Here is a 9,860-nt window from a genome sequence, read left to right as displayed (position 1 = left end):
CCATCCTTATGGCAGAAAGTGAAGAAGAACTAAAGAGCCTCTTGAAAGTAAAAGAGGAGAGTGAAAATTTTGGCTTAAATCTCAACATTCAGAAAACTAAGATCATGGCATCCGGTTCCATCACTTCATGGCAAATAGAAGGGGAAACAGTGGAAACAGTAGCTAACTTTATTTTTTGGCCTCCTAAATCACTGCAGATAATGATTGTAGTCATGAAATTAAAAGACACTTACTCCTTGAAATGAAAGTTATGACCTACATAGACAACATATTAAAAAGCAGAGACAATACTTTGCCAACAAAGGTCCATCTAGTCAAGGCTATGTTTTTTTCAATAGTCATGTATGAGAGTTGGACTGTAAAGAAAGCTGAGCACCGAAGAATTGATGCTTTTAAACTGTGGTGTTGGAGAAGACTCTTGAGAGTCCCTTGGACTCCAAAGTGATTCAACCAGTCCATCCTAAAGGAGATCAGTCCTGGGTGTTCATTGGAAGGACTGATGTTGATGCTGAAACCCCAATAATTTGGTTACCTGATGCAAAGAGCTCACTCATTTGAAAAGACCCTGATGCTGGAAATGATTGAGGGCAGGAGGAGAGGGGGACGACAGAGGATGAGATGGCTGGATGGCATCACTGACTCAACAGGCATGAGTTTCCATAGGCCCTGGTAGTTGGTGATGGACAGGGAGGCCTGGCGTGCTGCAGTCCATGGGGTCACAAGGAGTCGGACTGGGCAACTGAACTGATCTGAACTAACCTGGTTGGGGAAGCCTTGCTAAGTAAATCTTTAATCGAATTTTCTCCTTAAGGGTGCGGCTCTGTTTCCTATCTATTCTTAGACCTGAGACCAAACTATGGTACAGGTAATGGCAGTAAACTTGACCTCCTTCGAAAGGACTTATATCAGTATGCTGGGCTCCTGAACTGTGGTAGTAAGTGAGGGAAAATATTCAATTTTTCTAGTTTGATATTTTCCAGACCATATTTTTCAAAATGCTAGTGTCTCATGAGATAATGACAGTTGTTCAACAAAAATGGTTTTAATTATCAAATTTCAAAGTGCTATATGTTACATCACCCCAGTTGAATGTCCATAAAGTATATTAGTACACTAAATACTCTGAGAAGTCTTACAGTAAGCAAATCTGTTTACCTTGCTTTGATCCAGCATTTCCACACTTTATTCGACTGCAGGGATTCTTTTAATGCAAAACTTACTAAAATCACTTTGAATATACTAGACTCATGGAACACAATTTCAGAATTTTTTCTAATGCAACCTTCTTATTGGAGTAGGAAATACTCCAGTATTCTTTCTTGGAAAACTCCATGAACAGAGGAGACTGATGGGGTCCAGTCCATGGGGGTCACAGAGAGTCGGACACAACTGATGTGCTGAGAATGCATGAGCATGCACACAATCCTCTTATTTTGCAGCTAAAATAACAAAACATTTGAGAACACAGCAAACTTGTTTAATGTTATATTTTCTCATCATATGAGTAAGAGATTAGAAGGTCAATTCAATGCTTTTTCTGCCTCACCTTAAAGCTGTTAAGGAATGGAGTTCCGTTTGCTATATTCTCTTAAGACCAGTTGGAAAGAGATTGTGTAATATTTGAAATTATTTTGTGAAGGTTCAAGCCACAAGTGATTCAAAAGATGAATTCCATGATCCACTGCAAATCTTTCTTGACATCCAAGAAGATTCCAATTATCTTTAAGCTTTATATATTATAACTTGAATTATAGAATACATGCTATAATAATATAAGATCAATTGTAATAATAGGTTGATCTACAACTCGATACTGATTGCCCAAATGGATTGTGCAACTGTCTTATGTGTTCAGTCACTCAGTCATGTCCAACAGTTCACGATCCTATGGAGTGTAGCCTGAATTGAATTTTTCCAGCAGGAATACTGAAGTGGGTTGTCATTTCCCTATTCCAGGGGATCTTTTCAAACCAGGGATTGAACCCACATCTCTTGAGTCTCCTGCATTGGCAGGTAGGTTCTTTAAAACTGTGCCACCTGGGAAGCCTAGCTGTCTTATAATAAGAGATTATTAACCAAAGAAAAGAGAGATTTTGTTTTAGATTTTTGAGAATAAATAACTCCTGTGTACTATTGTATTTAGCTATCTTGTTGAGGACTTAGTAAAAGTCATTACCTCTCACAGTACTTCTCAAAGTACAAGAAGAGTTGTTAGTAGAGGGATTTTGCTTCATTTGTAGTTTGTTATTTTATAGACAGTGGAGGGTGAGAAAGAAATAATAATGATTAGATGCAAAAATGCACAAGTGAGCATTGTTCATTCTTTCTTTATCTGACTTCCTACTACAAATTATAGTAAAAAGAATATAATTTAATTATCTCCATTTTTTAAATATAGAAAATAAAAATGGCTGTGACATAAAATATCTCCATAATAAAGAGAACAGAAGAAAACTCTTACTGCTGTTTGGAAAGAGTAGTTTTAACAAAGCAGGAAAGAATCCTTCTCTCTGGTTGAGTGTTGATTCCCCAGCATGCTCTCAGTAAGTAATTAGAATGGCCCACTGAATGTCAGCATCAGCTTGTTTATTCTCATTATTTTATCATTTTTAAAACCCTCTAGGTGATGAGACATGCAGTATAGAACATAATTACCATTATTAGCATACTAATTGAACACAAAAATAGGCCAACTACAAGGTAGCCAACTGAATAATTTTGCATTAATCAAACACCATAGTGAATAAGCCTATTGTTAAATTGGCAGCTTCCATAATTGGCAATATTTTGCAGTGAAATATGAGAATTTTCCTGTAATATCTCTCTAGTGTCAGATAATTTAGAAATTCCATGCTCCCATCGTGAAATGTGCACATATCTCAAGTTCAAGAAAACATCATGATGAGAATGCTAGTCTTTTTAAGAACTGACCTAAGTGTTTAAAGAGAAATTTACTGGCCTCAGCAAGAAATGTGAATGATAATGAAACAAAGAAGCTACCAATTTAGTCACTTGTTGCTCTGTATTATGTTTTATTTCTAAAATTTTATTTAACTAAACCCAAAAGGCAATTGACCACAGTAACAGTCTCTTGGGGATGCTAATTTGTAAAAGTACAAATGTGACACCTAGCAATAATCCCCTATTTAACAATGTAACATTTTTTAATGTATTGGCAGTTTTGAACTCTAACTGCTCCATGCCAACAGTACTTTTTTATTGTTATTTTATGCAGGTAAGTAGAGCTGGTCTAGACTAAAATCCTTTCTCAGTAGAAGAGAATCATTATGAAGCCCCATTGTAGAAGAGATGCCATTCTCATGTTTCGAGATACTGCTTTCACTAGATCTTTCGGTCCATTCAAAAATTACTCATGGGCACCAGATGCCCACAGGGTCCAATCCAACTCTCAGCTGAGCACCATTTAATTTTTTTTAACAATCTGACGTCAGCAGATTTTACTTTTTTACTGATCTCCTAAATAAACTCTGTTCCAGTCAGTCTAATCTATGAAAATTACCCATGCTATAACACTTGTAAGCATATTTCTTGCATGCTTTGTCCTCCTAAATTACCTGCCTCTTCTTCTATACATATAAAAAACTCACTTATCCTCAAATGTTGACCCAAATCCCTCCTCCATGAAGTTTTTCCTGATTACTGTGGCCTAAAGTGAGTTTTCTTCTTGCTAAGCTTCTATTAGTTATACTACTTGTTTTGCATATTGGACAGCAAGGAGATCAAAACAGTCAATCTTGAAGAAATCAACAATGAATACTCATTGGAAGGACTGGTGCTGAAGCTGAAGCTCCAGTATTTTGGCCACTTGATGCTAACAGCTGACTCATTGGAAAAGACCCTTATGATAGGAAAGATTGAGGCAGAAGAAGAAGAGGGTGACAGGATGAGATGGCTGGGTGGCATCACTGATGCAATGGGCATGAATTTGGGCCAACTTCAGGAGATGGTGATGGACAAGGAAGTCTTGTGTGCTGCAGTCCATGGAGTCACGAAGAGTTGGACAGGAATTGGCAACTGAACAACATATTCATTTCCTCAGTAAACACTGAAAATCTATTAAATACCAGTCATATCATTTGACAATGAGAAGGCTAAGATGGCTCTGACACAGATTCCCCTTTTAGTTTCATAGATGTAGTCCTAATATGTATCTATATTATAAGCTTTTGAGAGTAGAAACCCTTTGCTATGTTCCTGTTGTGAGGGGATAGTAGGTAATCTAGAAAAAAAAATAATGGAATAAAATTATCTATTATCTTTTCTTTCCTATGAGTCTTACTAAATTACATGTAATTTTAATTTAGAATCTCCTTATAATTGCTTCCACTTCATTAATTTTCTTTTTTCCCCTATCATTTCTCTTTCTCTGGTAATACTTCATTGATTCCTCTATTGCATACAAAGATTAGGTGAGTAATAAACTGGAAAATCTGTTCCTATAGTGAATATAACTTAAAATGAACTCACAGACATAGAGTACAAATTAATGGTTACCAGTGGGAAAAAAGGAAGGGGGAGCGACAATGTAGGGATAGGGGTTAAGAGGCACAAAGTATTATATATAAAATAAATTACAGACTTCTTTTGTGGTCCAGTGGCTAGAATATACCGACCAATGCAGGGGATCTGGATTGGTCCTGGATGATCCCACATGCCACAGAGAAACTAAGACTGTGATTCACAACTACTGAGCTCACACACCCTTGAACTAATGCTCCACAATAAAAGAAGCTACCTCAATCAGAAGCTGATGCAGCCCAAGTAGAGAGTAGCCCCTGCTTCCCACATCTATAGGAAAGCCCACACGCAACAATGAAGATCCAGCACAGCAAAAAGAAAACTTAATAAAAAAAATAAATAAAATTAAAAAAAACTTAAAAATAATCCTACTATGTAAAATACTACATACATGGGACAATACATCCCATTGTCATGTGGAGTGTAAATTCCATCTAGCGGTAAAGAGAGAAGGTGAAAAGAGGGGAGCTGCATGCTCGCTTCGGCAGCACATATACTAAAATTGGAATGATACAGAGAAGATTAGCATGGCCCCTGCGCAAGGATGACATGCAAATTCGTGAAGCGTTCCATATTTTTTGGCACAAAGACAGAAATATAGATCAATGGAACAGAATAGAAAGCCCAGAGATAAATCCACGAACCTATGGACACCTTATCTTTGACAAAGGAGGCAAGGATATACAATGGAAAAAAGACAACCTCTTTAACAAGTGGTGCTGTGGAAACTGGTCAACCACTTGTAAAAGAATGAAACTAGATCACTTTCTATCACCATACACAAAAATAAACTCAAAATGGATTAAAGATCTAAATGTAAGACCAGAAACTATAAAACTCCTAGAGGAGAACATAGGGAAAACACTCTCCGACATAAATCTCAGCAGGGTCCTCTATGACACACCTCCCAGAATATTGGAAATAAAAGCAAATCTAAACAAATGGGACCTAATGAAACTTAAAAGCTTCTGCACTACAAAGGAAACTATAAGTAAGGTGAAAAGACAGCCCTCAGATTGGGAGAAAATAATAGCAAATGAAGAAAGAGACAAAGGATTAATCTCAAAAATATACAAGCAACTCCTGAAGCTCAATTCCAGAAAAATAAATTACCCAATCAAAAAATGGGCCAAAGAACTAAACAGACATTTCTCCAAAGAAGACATACGGATGGTTAACAAACACATGAAAAGATGCTCAACATCACTCATTATTAGAGAAATGCAAATCAAAACCACAATGAGGTATCATTACACGCCAGTCAGGATGGCTGCTATCCAAAAGTCTACAAGCAATAAATGCTGGAGAGGGTGTGGAGAAAAGGGAACCCTCTTACACTGCTGGTGGGAATGCAAACTAGTACAGCCACTATGGAAAACAGTGTGGAGATTTCTTAAAAAACTGGAAATAGGACTGCCATATGACCCAGCAATACCACTTCTGAGCATACACACTGAGGAAACCAGATCTGAAAGAGACACGTGCACCCCAATGTTCATCGCAGCACTGTTTATAATAGCCAGGACATGGAAGCAACCTAGATGCCCATCAGAAGATGAATGGATAAGGAAGCTGTGGTACATATACACCATGGAATATTACTCAGTCATTAAAAAGAATTCATTTGAATCAGTTCTAATGAGATGGACGAAACTGGAGCCCATTATACAGAGTGAAGTAAGCCAGAAAGATAAAGAACATTACAGCATACTAACACATATATATGGAATTTAGAAAGATGGTAATGATAACCCTATATGCAAAACAAAAAGAGACACAGACGTACAGAACAGACTTTTGAACTCTGTGGGAGAAGGTGAGGGTGGGATGTTTCAAAAGAACAGCATGTATATCATCTAGCCCAGGTGAGATGCATGAGACGAGTGCTCAGGCCTGGTGCACTGGGAGGACCCAGAGGAATCGGTTGGAGAGGGAGGTGGGAGGGGGTATCGGGATGGGGAATACGTGTAACTCTATGGCTGATTCGTGTCAATGTATGACAAAACCCACTGAAATGTTGTGAAGTAATTGGCCTCCAACTAATAAAGTAAAATTAAAAAAAAAAAAAAAAAGAGGGAAGCTGCTTTCCTATTTAAGAGGAAAACACCAGCTTTAGGACCAATCACTTTTCTCACATTCCACTAACCAGTACTTAGCCATATGGCCACACCCTGATACAAGTAAGGCTTAGAAATTTGCTTTCAGCTGAGTGCTACTATGTTCAACTAATATTTTTATTAGTATATACAAAGAGGCTACATGCTGGGGAAAACTGAGTTTCTGTCAGGAAGGACTTTGCAATACCTTGCCAAACTCCATTCCTTTAGCAAGATTTTCAGAGTCCATAGCTCTTAGATAAACTAACTTCCTTTCCTTCCTCAACTCTGCTTCCAACTCTCCACACCTATATAACATGAGAGAATTTGCAAAACACATAAAAGACTTTAAAGTTTCCTAGTAATAAATATAGTTCTAAAAATCATTGTTACATGTGCAATCAGTAATTTTATTAAAATTTATGTAAATAGCATTCATCAAAGGCCCAAATTAGTTGAAAACATAATAATTATTAAATAAAATATAATAAAAAAGAAGTGGTGACTAAGTGAGATGACAGATATGTTAATTAGCTTGATTGTGGCAATCATTTCACAGTATATATGTGCACCAAAGCATCAGGCTGTGCTCCTTAAATATAGGAAAATTTTATTTGCCAATTGTACTTCAATAAAGCTGAAACAAAGAAGATGAGAAAGGGAAAAAACAAAACAGATAATACAATTTGTTCAATGAATGATAACACATTTATACCATTTATTGGGTTTCCCCGACGACTCAAGCATTGAAGAATCCACCTGCAATGCAGGAGATGCAGGAGACTTGGGCTCGATCCCTGGGTCAAGAACATCCCCTGGAGGAGGAAATGGTAACACACTCCAGCTTTCTTGCCTGGGAAATCTCATGGACACAGGAGCCTGACGAGCTAAAGTCCATGTGTCACAAAGAGTTGGACAAGACTGAAACAACTGAGCACACATACATGCATACCACTTATTAAGCATTAATTAAAATTAATATTTGTTATACGCGCGCGCGTGTGTGTGTGTATATATATATATATAGAGAGAGAGAGAGATGGATATGTTTCTAGCATTGTTATCAATATCTCCTTTGGAATTCTTATTTGTATCTGGATAATATTTGTCATTCCCATCCAGATAACTTTCTTGGAACACATTTTATCAGGATTTCATGCTGAATAAACTGTTAATACCATAAGAGGTTTCAGCAAAGAATGCTTTATGCTAGAGTTTCTCAAGTGTATTCTTCAAAGCATTAGTTCATCAGTTTATTGTTAGTGGACATTTTATGAAAAAAAAGAGTTCAAGAGCAAATGTTTGGGAAATGCTGAATTTAAAAAATGGCAATAAAATAATATCTATTTTATTATATATAATAAAATTTTACCTACTCAAAAATATATTTTATAAATACATAAAATTTGTATCTTTATATAAGTATATATAAAATATGCATTTACTGTATATATGATATATATACATACACATATTTACCATATATATATTTACCATATATATACATGGGCTTCCCTGATTGCTCAGATGGTAAAGAATTCGCCTGCAGTGCGGACGATCTGGGTTTGAACCCTGGGTTGGGAAGATCTCCTAGAGGAGGGCATGGGAACCAGCTCCAGTATTCTGGCCTGGAGATTCCCCATGGACAGAGGAGCCTGGTGGGCTACAGTGCCTGGGGTCGCAAAGAGTCATACACAACTGAGCGACTAAGCACTTCACTGTATATACACACACACACACATAAGTATATATACACATGCATAAGTATATATACACATATATGTATGTATATATATAATATATTATTATATTATACATTATATTATTATATATTATATTTTATTAATAATATTAATAACATTATATATCATTATACTACATATATTGTATATATATTATATATATTATTGGAAGACCTCTCAAAGGATTTAATATGATAAGATGCTCCATGAATCTTGGTTGGAGGTTTGGAGGGTGGGAAATAGCAATGTCTCCAAAAATTTTTGGTCATGGGATTAGCTTTTGACAGGGCTAAATTGAGGCACTAGGGTTCCAAAGAAGGCAATTAGAAAATTGATTTCTTTTCCGGGAGACTCTAACTTCATTGAGGACTCTCAGAGACCAATTATTCAAATCCCAAAGGAATTATTCAAATCCCAAAGTAATAAATATGTCACGGTGGTTCTTTGATACCTGTGAGAGGCTAATGAGGGAGTTGTGGAGCAGGAGACTTTTCAAGTACTATTAGAATCACACATGGAGGCGGTCCTAAGATGGCAGAGGAATTGGACGGGGAGATCACTTTCTCCCCCACAAATTCATTGAAAGAACATTTGAACGCTGAACAAATTCGACAAAACAACTTCTGAATGCTGGCAGAGGACACCAGGCACTCAGAAAGGCAGCCCATTGTCTTCAAAAGGAGGTAGGACAAAAATATAAAAGATTAAAAGAGAAACAAAAGAGGTAGGGATAGAGATCCATCCTGGGAAAGGAGTCTTAAAAAAGAGAGAAGTTTCCAAACATCAGGAAACACTCTCACCAGCGGGTCTGTGGCAAGTCTTGGAATCTCAGAGGGCAACATAACCAGGATGAAAAATAAATACATAAATAATTAAAACCCACAGATTATGTGCCTAGCAGCAATTCCCAGTGGAGAAGCAGCCCAGACCCTCATATCCATCACTAGCAAGCGGGAGCTGGACAGGGATGTACAGGCTGCATTGCTTAGGGTAAAGGCCAGGCCCGAATGCCTCGAGGGCAATCTGAGGGAACTAATGTGAGATAGCAACCCAGACTGTGGGATAGCCAGAGATGGAGAGAGAGAGGAAAAAAAGAAAGAAAGAGAGAGAGAGAGAGAACTATACTGCAAAAAGCCCTAACCTAAGACACTGCCAGGCCTGCTCACAGAACAAAGGACTGAACAGAGCTAGCCGGCTGCAGATCAACCCATCATCCAACGGAGACAGTCAGGCAGGGGCAGCCAGAGTCAGAAGGGGGCAATCATGGCCCCAGAGAGGCATCCTCTACCAAACTGCAAGCAGGCTTCATTGCTAACCAAGACTTCTTGGGATTCTGGGTGGCTGACATCTGCCAGGAGGGTCATAGCCAGAGATCAGTTCCCCAGAAGAGACTCATGTCGCACCTGAGAAGGCATGCCCGTTGTACACCCAGAAAGCAGAGTGGCTGGGACGGGGGAGGTGATAAGATTCATGCCCCAACTGG

General features: G+C 37.8%; 1 non-coding gene across 1 annotated transcript; it reads left to right on the top strand.

Annotated features, from left to right (window-relative positions):
* Nucleotides 1-5,011: 5,011 nt before the first annotated feature.
* On the top strand, nt 5,012-5,118 carry LOC136154848 (U6 spliceosomal RNA). The gene has a single exon (XR_010660556.1). It is a non-coding gene; the product is annotated as a U6 spliceosomal RNA (small nuclear RNA).
* The last annotated feature ends 4,742 nt before the right edge of the window (nt 5,119-9,860 follow it).

Source organism: Muntiacus reevesi, chromosome X, assembly GCF_963930625.1.
Source record: "Muntiacus reevesi chromosome X, mMunRee1.1, whole genome shotgun sequence".
NCBI classification, from domain to species: Eukaryota; Metazoa; Chordata; class Mammalia; order Artiodactyla; family Cervidae; genus Muntiacus; species Muntiacus reevesi.
This window is presented reverse-complemented; position numbering and strand designations above follow the sequence as displayed.